The sequence below is a fragment of the Microtus pennsylvanicus genome, chromosome 6 (genome assembly GCF_037038515.1).
Source record: "Microtus pennsylvanicus isolate mMicPen1 chromosome 6, mMicPen1.hap1, whole genome shotgun sequence".
NCBI lineage: Eukaryota > Metazoa > Chordata > Mammalia > Rodentia > Cricetidae > Microtus > Microtus pennsylvanicus.
The window spans coordinates 32,683,400-32,695,528 of record NC_134584.1 but is presented as its reverse complement, the minus strand read 5'-3'; the positions used below and the strand labels follow the sequence as shown (position 1 = coordinate 32,695,528).

Below are 12,129 nucleotides of genomic sequence, written 5' to 3'. Positions count from 1 at the left end.
ATTCCAGCACTCAGGAGGCAGAGGCCTGCGGATCTCTGTGAGTTCGAGACCAGCCTGACTTACAAGAGCTAGTTCCAGGACAGACGCCAAAGCTACAGAGAAACCCTGTCTTGAAAAACCAATAAAAAATAAAAAGTCGTTGGGCAGTGGTGGCACACGCCTTTAATTCTAGCACTCCAGAGGCAGATGCAGATATATATCTGCAGAGTGTCTTCCAGGACAGAGAAGAAGACACAGAGAAACACTGTCTTGGGAAAACCAAAACAGAACAAAAAACAAAAATAAATCCCAAGAACCTAAATAAAATACTTAAATAAAAGTGAGTTACAAAATTTTAAAATCCAATAGAATTTTTAACAATTACAACACCACATAGGAACAACAGAGATAATAAAAATAATAATGCTAGTGGTACTGAAAAAAAGGTCAACTGGAATTTGTTAAAAAGCTGCAGATCCAGCCGAAAGGTAGAAGTGCACACCTTTAATCCCAGCACTTGGAAGGCAGAGGCAGGCAGATCTCTGAGTTCGAGGCCAACCTAGTCTACAGAGTGAGTTCCAAGACAGCCAAGCTACACAGAAAAACCCGTTATTTTTTTTTTTTTAAGTTTCAGATCCAAATGCTCGCCTAAGTCATGGGACAGTCTTCACAAGGCACCCAGAAAATGCTCCCCCTCATCATACAGATCTGTGGTTCTCAGCCTTCCTAATGCTGTGACTCTTCAATGTAGTTCCTCATGTGTGGTGGTCCCAACCACAAAATATTTTTGTTGCTACTTCATAACTGTAATTCTGCTACTGCTATGAATTGTAATGTGATATCTGATGTGTGGGATAGCTGATATGCAACCCTTGTGAAAAGGCTGATTTTTTTTCCTCCCCTAAGGGGTCGCGGCCCACACGGTGATATCCACTGGTCTAAAAGGAATGAAAAGGAACAGCAGAGTATCCCAGTGGACATTTTCTCTGTCCCAGAATCCTGGGTGTCAGTTCTGGAGATGAACTTCTGCACACATAGGACAGGGATAATTCACTGTCTTCTTTGTTCCATCAGAAAATTCATGTGAAGAGCCAACCTTGCCAAGCTCCACAGGTACCAGGTATGAAGTTATCAGGGACTAAAGGTTCCAATATCTGTGAGGCTGAAGCCTAGAGTTTGAAAATCTTCACACCAAAATATGCAGTTCCCTATCATATCGTCCGATGTGTGGCAGCAATGCACCAAAGTGCTGGCAAGAGGCTGGGGATCAGCTGCCACAGTCCTATTCGGTCTCAAGAGTCCGCCTCAATAATCCCTCATTCAGTCTGATCAAGGATCCCTTGGTTGGCTCTTAACGACACTCAGTAACCTATATTCTACACTCTCACTCAGTATGCTGAACCTGGGGGAAAGCCACAGCCATGTTTATGTCCCTCAGCACCACGGCAGCAGTGCGCCAGAGAAATCTCCAAAGCATTGGTGTTATGGTTTGCATTGCAATTTTAAAGTTTCAGCTGCTGTAGCCCCTATATTTCTATATGGTGTGGCAGTCAGGTGCCAAAGCCATAGGCCCCATCTGAGGGGACCACGTAGCTCTGCAGACAAGCTGTCTTTCCCGAACAAATGTCGGGATGTTCGGTGCTGCTTCCTTTGTAATTTGGAGGATATCTTCTAGAGATGCCACTTCAGGCATCCGTGACAGCTAGCATACAGGTAGATGCAGACGTGACAGAAGGCCATTCACCTGGTTACCTAGCAGACAGCCTAATGTATTTTCCCGCTCAATTGATGTGATGGTATATAAGCTGTTTGGAGGATAAACGCGGGAGATTGTCAGGAGAAAGGACCCTGAGATGCCCTTCCATGATGAGCCTGTAAGTTGCGACTGATTATTCCTTACGTCTCCTTATCAGTCCAGTGAGGGAAGAATAGTTATCTGTGTTGGAGCGACACGGGCCCCAACAAGCTGTCATTGGCATGGTTTTTTTCAGACCATGGTGCTGCGCTGAGAAGTTTAATAGAGGAAGTAACTGCTATGCAGAAAGCTAAACCGAGGACTCCTGTGCCCAGTTTCTTCCCGAGGAAAGCAATGTCTGCACAGAACTGTCAAGGCAAGTTCTCATGGCTACATCCAAGTCTTAGTGTTAGCCCTTCATCCCTCACTCCCCGGGCCAGCTGGACTCTCAAATATTCCAGTCTCGCCAGCCTCCAAAACCTTGTAGAGCTCTGTCATGAAGTCCTTCTGGGTAGGATAGGGTGGGAAGGGGAAAGGGAAATGGGTTCCAGCCATCTCCTGGCTTTTGTCAGCTATTGTCCTAGAGTTAAAAAAAAAAAAAGAGAAATCTACTACCTTTCTCACAAGCCATGAAGTGGCTCGAACTCTACATAGCCCCAAACAGTTTCCCACGTGTCACAGAATTTCCCTCCTAGTGGTATATTTTCTGTCCATTTCCATGATGTACCAAGACCATACAATCCATCTGGTGATGCTGGTCAGATATTATTGCAGAGTCCAGGCCAGGAAAGCCCTACGATGAGTGTTTCGTGTTGGTGCCAGACGCTCTTCCCTTACTTGCACAAAAGCAGAGCCTTCCACACCAAGGTGAGTGTCATTTGGACCACAGCTGCCCCTCGTGACTTCTTCCCAAGGCCACTGTAATGGGGTATTTGCAAGCTGCCTCGCCTGCTCCTGTGCTGAAGGCCCACAGACCTATGGGAAATAGCATGGAATGGACTTTCTTAGACCATGATAGTTCCCTTCTACAGCCTCCAGTGTCAGACAGTTCACATCTGCTTTTCTTCATCCTAATCTTGATTGCAAGACAAGCAGGGCCTTCTACTGGTCATTTTTGTTTTTTTGCCTCAAGACATAAGAGCCTTCTGGAGTTCAAGAAAGCTTACTAGCTGCTAGTGGGAGCCTTGGGGGGATGATTCCTGACACCCTAACTCCCCCCCCCCAAATGAAACCAAACCAACCAAACAAAAACAAAACCAACAGCTGTTTGGTTCCAGACTGGAAGAACTTTCACAGCCACTAATCTCTGAGCAGAGTGGCTTCCCAACACTAAGGCCATAGCGTTCTTCTTCCCCTGCCAGGCCAGGGGCTCTCAGCAGCTCCATGGTGTGTTTCATTTCCATCTCTTCTCCTGAAACTATGTTTTCCTCTACCATCTCTTTGCCATCTGGAGGTCACACTCATCCAGACCTCTTTTCTTGAGAGTTCTCACTGGACAGATCCATCTCTTCAAAGTCCAAATATTAATAACCCTAAGACCCAGTTTATTATTAATAAATTGAAAACCTTCTTTGACTACACTGTCCTACATCACTACAGTGGTCGTGTCAATGCATTTATAGGGAAAAGAAGCTGCCAAAGTGTTCTTCAGTCACAGTTGGTGTTTGACTCTAAATAGCGGACAATGCCCCCATGTTCTTACGTCACCACAGACTTTCATTCCCACAGCCCAGATTCTTGTGGCAGGCTTCTTTCTCCTTCTTGTTTCCTTTTCACTTGTTTATAAAGGCTGAGGGAAGTAGTCTTAACCAGATGCCAGTCTTTGTAGCAATTTTTCTAAGTCCCGCCGAATCTAATGCTCGCACACTGTGAGATGAGCTGAGGCATCTACCCCTCCAAGGCAGGGAGCCTACACCTTGGCCTTCCCTGGGACAGGTCCAGGACTTACCTGCCTTTGTGCAAAGGATTGAATTTTTCATTTTCTTTTTTCTTTTCTTCTCTTTTTATTTTTTTTTAAGATTCGGCTTTTCTATGTGTGTGCTGTGTATATGCACACATTCGTGTTGTGAATCCGGGTGTGCATGTGCCACAGTGTGTGTATCTGCTTAGAGGACAATTTCTTCCCGTGTTGCTTCCTGCTTTCTACTCTGAGGCAGGGTCTCTGGATTGTTTTGCCACTGTGTTTGCCAGGCAAGCTAGCTTGCAGGCTTCTGGGGCATCTCTTGTCTCTGTATCCCACTGTGCAATAAGAACACTGGGATTATAGACACTCAGGTTACTGTCTCTGGCTTCTATGTGTTCGCTGAGTATCCCAACTCAGGTTTTCACGGTTATGTGGCAAGCTTGTGAGCCATCTTCACAGCCTCCCAAGGGTTTGTTTTTAAACGGCCCCTTACTTCTTCAGGGCCCTGTCTGCATATGTGCCTTCGGGAGGAAACAGCACATCATTATCGTCTTCTTTTTGAAGTTGTTCTTATTTTATCTTATATGTATAGGTGTTTTACCTACATGTATGCACATGGACTGCATGTATGTATGTCTGGTGCCCAAAGAGGTCTGAATAAGAGGGCATCAGATCCAGCAGAACTGGAATTATTGGTGGTTGTGAGACATTGGGTAGGTTCCAGGTCTTCTGGAAGAACAGTTAGTGCTCTTACTGGCTGAGCCAACCTTCCCAAACTTCCCACTCTTCAGATCTTGTCTTGAACACCCTTAGGGTGATGAGAGCAGTGGGGTATTTGTGAGGAGGCCATGGTTCTGAGGAATCTGGGTTCTTACAGGTAATAGACCTCAGGAAGCAGACCAGTAAGATTTCTTGTGAGATTTTGAACTCCTCTGAGGTGCCGGTGAGCAACCTTCCCATAATGGTGTGGGGTGGCCATGTCTTTAGAGTTGAGACCACAGTTTGCTTCCTTCTCACAGTTTGCTGACTTCAGAGCAAATAGGTTGTAGACTGGCTTGGTGTCTCATCCAGGGCTTCTCCTCATTCTGCATGTCTCTCCTGCTCTCCCCACACGTAGCTCTTTGGCTTCCCAGAATGTTTTCGAGTTGTTCTTCCATCTTTCAGCCTCTCAGGAGAATCACCATCTGGATGGCTTCCAGCACTTTTTCAAGAGCCTGCAGTCAGGGCCTACTGAGGGTGAGTTAGGAGGGTGAGAGAGAAGAGCCAGGCACAGGCCCTTGGAAAGGACATTTACTTGATCAAAGGGAAGCTTTTCCCCCCATCCTATCCTTTTCTGCCGACTCCCTGTAGGAGGGCCAGGCCACAGCCTCACAGCTTGCCTCCCCACTGATTATATGAGCCCTTTCTAGCAGCTCTTACCACTGCCAACCAGGATGGGAGGATTATCCTTGGCTGCCAAGGTAATCAACTGCTTGGAGCATAGGGACCTAGCTTGAAAGGGCTCTATAGTACTAGTATCCCTGACTCTATATGGCAAGGAGCCACATGCCTGCTAGGCTTGGAGCCATCAGTGGTCCCACAGACAGGGTTTTAGAGGTGTGAATTGTCTCAGGCAAGGGCCCTACAGAACCAAGAATCTTATGGCTGAGGTTAGATGGGGTTGGACTTCATTTTTTGCTCTCTTGTCTGAGGGTTATGTGACATTGGCCAGATTATCTTTGCACCGGAGTCTTCATTTAAGTCCATAGTACTGATGGCAAGAGAAATGGGTGTCACCTAAGTCCATAGTACCGATGGCAAGAGAAATGGGTGTCACATAGTCCATAGTACCGATGGCACTTCCTTCTTAGGGGTTTCTTAGGCGTAGCCTACTCCTCTCTTTGTGTTTTGTCTGTCTGTCTATCAGGTAGTGTTGGTCAAGGCAGCCTCATATTCTTGCTCTTGAACCCAGCTGTGCACTTTGCCCAGGTGGTGAAGGAATGTTGAGCAGCGGTCCTTGCGGGTGGCACCATGATACTCATCAGGTCTCTCTTCTCCGTCCCCTGCAACACTGAACAGAAATGGGCCAGCACTTGCAGCCCCAGCAGTGCCCACTAGATGCCGCTGCCCTTGCCTTTTAGGCTGGTGGGGGAGTAGTGCTAAGGCTCTTACCTGTGTGCAGCCCCTGGAGTAGGCTTCTCTGAGCAAAAGCCCTCTGTGGTCCTGGACTCACTTAGGCACCCCCCATTCACTTCCTGTACCAGCATCTCTTAGAAAGTCATTACATGTATGCTTTTAGAAAAGTTAACAGTTTTATTATAGAAATCAGATGAGCTGTAGACATCAGAATTCTACCAACAGAAGACTCGAGCTGGTGCATGTAATGTGTGTATGTACATTTTGCACATGTACGTGCATATTTTTGAAATCACACGTCTCCATTATCAGTATTATCATTTGCTTTTTCTCTCCGCAACAAAACATTACTATTTATCCTTGTCAGCAAATATTTATTCTAGCACAGTCTACTGTGCTGCACCCTAACCACATAGATGTGCTGTTACGTTTCACCATATACCACTCATTCCACATCCGGTTTGTTGGTTACTTAGACTATTTCCTGGTTATCTCTGCTTTTCATGGTTCTGTGATCAATGCAAACAAATAAATTTAAGGATTGTTTCCTTCTTTTATCCTGAGTGCAGTGGGGGTGTGGACAGCTGGGCTCCTAAGCATGCGTTCTAGCCTTGGCTGCCTGCTGGAATGGCCCAGAGCTTTCTGTGGATTTTCTGTTTTGTTTTCGCGGATGGACCTCAGAACCATGTACCGGTCAGGCAAATACTCTGCCGTCAAGACACATATAGGCATTTGGTTTTGGTTTGCAGTGTGTGTGTGTGTGTGTGTGTGTGTGTGTGTGTGTGTGTGTGTGTACAGATTTCTACATTTGTATTCATTTGGTGGGTTAACGTTGTATGTGGTCATTATTGCTGTTTTTTTTGTGGGATGGGGTCTTACTATGTAGTTTTTAATTTTTTTTTGAGAAAATGTTTATATAACAATCCTAGTTGTACTGGAACTCACTCTGTAGACCAGGCTGGCCTCAAATTCACAGAGATCCACCTGTCTCCATCTCCTGTGTGCTGGGATTAAAGGTGTGCACTGCCACGACCCAGCTCTTACTATGTAGTCTTTGTGTTTTTGTTTTTGAGACAGGGTCTATGTATTTCTCTTGTATTCAACTGTGTAGAGCAGGCTGGTTGCAAACTCACAGAGATCCACCTGGGAGTCTGTAGAAAAGATAAAAAACTTAGGAAGAGAATTTTTCTTAGGTACTAGCAATTGAAAGAAGGGGGTGTCTGACCTGTTTGAGGTGAACCCAAGTCATTTATTATGTATTCAGTATTCTCAGTATTCTGTCTGCATGTATGCCTGGAGGCCAGAAGAGGGCACTAGATCTCACTACAGATGGTTGTGAGCCACTATGTGGTTGTCGGGAATTGAACTCAGGACCTTTGGAAGAATAGGCAGTGCTCTTAACCACTGAGCCATCTCTCCAGCGCCCCCCCAACAAACTTTTATCTTTTATGTCTATATAAGCAAATTTTAAAGCTCCTGTTTCTTCCCCATCATCATAGCATCACCTTAAAATTCAAGAGAGACTGGCAGTTGATTTCTGCGGGTACCTGGGCATGCTTGGTGGTCTTTATGCCTCCAGGTCCATGGCTAATGGCTGGCAGTCCTGTAACAATAGCTAATTGGTTTGATTCAGAGTTTTGAATGAGTCATTGGTGATAGAGAGGAGATTGATGAAGCAGGGTGCAATTAATAGAAACAGGAGAACGTGGATCAGCTGCCGGGAGGTAGAGGGGTCAGGAAGGAAAGCATATGGAGCTCCCCATCCGGCAGAGTACAGTATTTCATTCTTCTGAAACCGCAGACAAGACAGTTGATCTTGGTGTCCTCCACAGCTTACTGTTGTAGTTACCGTGTGCGAAGGAGTATGAGCGTGAGGTGGAGGGGTGAAGGGTTTGAGATGACATAAATGAATCCAATGAGGGAGGCCTTCAAGCTTAGCAGCTGTTGGGAGTTATAAAAATTACTTTGAAGGGGCCCCACCACTTAGGGGGAAGGAGTGAAGGTTGGTCTGGAGGAGAGAGAAGTTGGTCTGATTTCTGATGTTGATTGGAGATGGACAGGGGTTGGTATACAGTCGAGGTAGGGTGTAGTCGATGAATTTCCACAGGAGGGAGTGGAGGTGATAAAGGAGGGACACAAGCAGGTAATCAGGGAGAGGAGAGGGTGTAGGTGAGAGACTGGGAGTTAGAACTAGGGTCTCATATGTGAGTTCAAAGGGCCAGATGGAAAGGGATCATTTGGCGAGAGTCCAGAGCCTGAAAGGAGCCAGAGGCAAGAGCTTTACCCAGTCAAGGTGAAGTTCCTGTGAAATTTTAACTAGAATGTTTTTTCTTTTTTCTTCCCCCCCTCCTCCTCCTTCTTCTTTCTTCTTCTTTTTAAAGGAGGAGTTAGTTTGTTCTACTTTCCCTGAGAACTGGGAGTGGTATGGGATATGAAAATGCCAAGGGATGTTGGGAGCTTTAGATAGAGTTTGAGAGATCTGAGAGGTGAACTCAGGACCATAGTTCTGACTGAAGAGAGCCTGGAACTCCAAATCATGGAACAATTTCCTGGAGAAGAATGTTACAAGCTGTCTGGGCCTTCTTATTAGAAGCCAGAAATGCTTCTGTCCACCCTGATAATGTATCCACTAATACCAGGAGATAGTTCCCACGTCTGACTGTGGGGATGTGGGTAAAGTCAAGTTGTTAGTCAGTCCCTGGGAGAGAGTCCCTGGCCTGGGTAGGAAAAGGGAGGCTATGCTACTTGGGATTAGGGACTGACATCTGATAGATTTTATAGGAGGCACAGAAAGGTTTTTTTTTTTTTCAGATAGTTCTTAAGAAATGCAAGCCAGGAGTGGGCTGGAGGTGAGCCTTGACACAATGAGACAGAGTCTATTAGGACAAAGCAGCTGGCGTAAATAGGACAGAATCTGTCGAGTGTCAGGGGGTGGCTGTGAGGATGCGGATTGCAGTGGGTGGAGTCCCCGCAGTGGGTGAGGTGAATCTAGCCTTGGAGGGCAGAAGCTCTAGCTGCCTTATCAGCCCGGCTGTTTCCCCTAGAGATAATGGAGCTGTCTTCGGATGAGACCAGCAGTGAATAATCCCAGTAACCTTGGGGAGATGGGAGGCTTTTCGCAGAGCCACAACTGGGCCTGAGTTAGTTATGGGTACTCCTTTCGTTGTTAAGCCGCCCATGCTCTTTCCAGATAGCAGCGTGGGACAGGAGGATATGAAAAGCATATTTGGAGTCTGTGTAAGAACATTTAGGGATCATCCCTTTGTCACCTGAAAGGCACAGGTGAAAGCTATTAATTCAGCCTGTTGGTTAGTAGTATGGGCGGGCAGTACTGTGCTTCCTCCACCCCGGTATCTGATACCAGGGCAAAGCTTGCTTTTTGGGCCCCCTCATGTAAAAAGGAGCTGCCATCTGTGTACCAGGTACAAGTGGCCTGAGGCAGTGTGCCCTCCTGTATGTGTGAAGGATGGGGAAGTAGTTCCTTAAGGGCTTCAATGCAGGAATGAGATGGAGGAATAGTCAGTATTAGGTTGATGGAGGAGATTTGAGATATTGAGGGGTGGGCAGGATTGGAAAGTAAGTGTGGCATCTTCTACTAGGGCCACTTGGAGAGAAAGAACTCAGGAAGGAGGTAAGGTTTGTAAGCTGTTATAGGGTTCAGAGATGGGACAGGTTGGGGTGGGAGAAGATAGTGGTGGGTGACCCAAAGGTTAGTTTTTTTGGTTCACAAATAAGGAGCTCAGCAGCTGCTAAAGCACATATGCAGGGTGCCCATCTGTAGGTGGTAAGGTCTAGTTTTCGCCACAGGTATGCTACAGGTGCACAGGAAAGCCCCAGCTGGTACCTAGAACATAGCACATATGCCCTAGAAAAGGGCATATCCCTTCTTTTCCCATACACAGAGGGAGAAAGGATGAGTTAGGTCTGGGAGATGAAGGGTTGGAGCCTGGAGCAGAGCTTGTTGCAGTTTTTGAAAGGGCTTAGTGAAAGCATTGAGAAGAGGTTCATGGAGGGGGCCCAGAGTTGCCTCATATAACGGGAGGGCCGGGAGGGAAAAAGATCCAAGAAAGCAGGAAAATTGGACCTTTATCTGCATTACGGTGCCCAGGGGCCACAGCGTCAATTTAAGTGAAAACATCCCACTTGAAGGAGCTGGGATCCCCGAAAGGGGATGGTTGTGATGGTTGTTTTGGGGGTAAACCAGTCCACAGGTAAGCTTAGGGCTGCTACCGGAGCAAATAGAGATATTGGGAAAGAAGGGATTTTATTGCTCTATTGTCCATTTGAGGGACAAACAGGGGAGACCACCCCAGTTGAACTTGAGGATACCAACCTGTGAGTCTACACAGGCAGGACCATTAGGTACCAGGAGGACTCTGCCAATATCATGCTTCTGGATCAATATGCCCACCCTCCTGTCCTGGTGAAGCTGCTAGCCCGGAGAGGAGACTGTGCGGAGGTCAAAGTAACCCTTGGTCCCACTTTTGCTGCTGGGCAGAAGGTTAGGTGTGTTCCCTGTGCCCCAGACCTCCCCAGCCTGAAATGGGGCTTCTCATGGGCCATTCTCTCCCTGTGGAGAAGTCACACCCCTGTTAGGGCTCCTTTTATCCTCTGTGTGACCTAAGATGGTCAAAAGTATATGCAGGCTGATGAATTATCCTGGATCAAGAAATACCAGGCTAGTTATGAGATAGACCAGTTATATTTTTCTTTATTATAAGGGGCAAACTCAAGAAACAGGAACAAGAAGGCCAAGCTCTGCTGTGTAGTGTGGGAACCCAAAAGTCACGCCCTGACTTGGTCCCACCCCTTAAAGACCATTGGCTGACAAAGATTCCCCATCACTTCCCCCTTTTGTCTAAAATAAGAGTGATCCAAACCCAATTCAAAACTATATACAATAGAAACAGATATCAAGTATAAAATTACAACCAACAGAAATAATATTAAGCAAGCAACACATGCTAAATGTTTAATGATCATTTTATTTTAAAGAGTCTAAGTCTTGCATCGGACATAACTGGTCTTTGCTGTCAGGGAAGCTTCCTAAATCCATTTTGCTTTCTTTGAATTGAGCCTATGGAGGACTCTGTCAAGAGCAGGAATGAAATCCCCATGCAGAAAATCTCTCAGATTGAGTTCTTCCCAGTTTTGATAGCTAAGTCCCCTCTCTACCACCTATTCCTAGGAACAATAAAATTTCCTCTTAGTAGAAGGGACTGTAAGAGAGTGGATTATGTTCTTTCTGTCTAAAATAATAGCTTTGTGAATTAGGGTAATGGTTAGTCCTAAGTAGGTGACCCGAGGAGTGGACATTTTGGCCTTGGGCGGTGAGACTCTATAGGCCCTGCTGGACAAGAAATTTAGAAGAGCAGAAGTATTAGTTTGGCTAATTTCTAAGGATGGACTGCAAAGGAAAATATCTACATACTATATGAGTTTAGATTTGGAGAGACAGGGAGAGTAGGTCAGAAGCTGGGGTCTGGCCAAATAGATGTGGGATCTCCTGGAACCCGTGTGGTAGGACAGTCTGGGTGAGCGGTGTCAAGGTCGGTTTAGGCAACAGCATGAGGCTGAGAGGGATAGAGAAAAAGGCATCCTTGAGATCCACAACCGAGCAAGCGCGAGGTCCCCTGAGGAGCTGGTGGAAAGAAGGGTGAGGGATTAGGCACAATGGGATAAAGTGGGATGAATGCAGAATTAATGACTCGGAGGTCTTGAACTAGGCGGTAGGTCCTGTTAGGTTCCTTAGCTACAAGTATAGGAGTGCTGAAAGGAGAAAAGGTGTGCAAAGTAGCTTTTTTCTTAGAAGGTCAGAGATGATAGGCACTGGCCCCTTAAGGCTCTGGAGTGGGAGTGAGTAGTGAGTGATGGACCACAAGGGGTCCTGGAATTGGATGACAATGAAAGCAACCCATGGACAGAAGGACCTCCTACACCAGGAACCAGTTAGGAGGCGGAGGAGGAGAGGAACTGCTGGTGAATCTGGTGTCAGGTGAATAGGGGGAGCAAATGAAAAGCTCCTACTTTGGCTAGGAGATTCCTTCCCAGGAAGGGCACAGGACAGGTTGGTACTACCGGTAATGAATGAGAGGAATATCCCTGAAAATGCAATTGAGTAGTGGGATCTGATGAGGTCGATAAGGTTGTCTCCCTACTCCAACAATAGGGAGATGAAAAGAAGTGGGTCCTCAACTTCCCCAGGACCATGTATGTGGCATCAATATCCAAGAAAAAGGAGTTGGATCACCCTGATACCATCATGTCCACCCAGGGCTTCCTGTCAGAGATGACAGTGGCTGGGTCAAGAAGACCCAAGTATCCTCAGACATTCATGGCTAGGGCTAGGAAATTGGCTCGAGGGTGGTCTGTGTTTGATGTCCCCATGCCATGAGGT

General features: G+C 46.5%; 1 protein-coding gene across 7 annotated transcripts in view; it reads left to right on the top strand.

The window, feature by feature from the left end:
- The window catches only part of LOC142851871 (uncharacterized), a 70,436-nt gene that overhangs the window by 21,134 nt on the left and 37,173 nt on the right, over nt 1-12,129 (top strand). For 6 of the 7 annotated variants that reach the window (XM_075975999.1, XM_075976001.1, XM_075975996.1 and 3 more), the window contains exons 3-4: nt 886-1,099; nt 1,971-2,090. The exons of the other annotated variant lie outside the window; for it this stretch is intronic. The gene's annotated coding sequence lies outside the window, so the exon portion shown is untranslated. The remainder of the gene's footprint in view (nt 1-885; nt 1,100-1,970; nt 2,091-12,129) is intronic. 7 annotated transcript variants of the gene reach the window in all.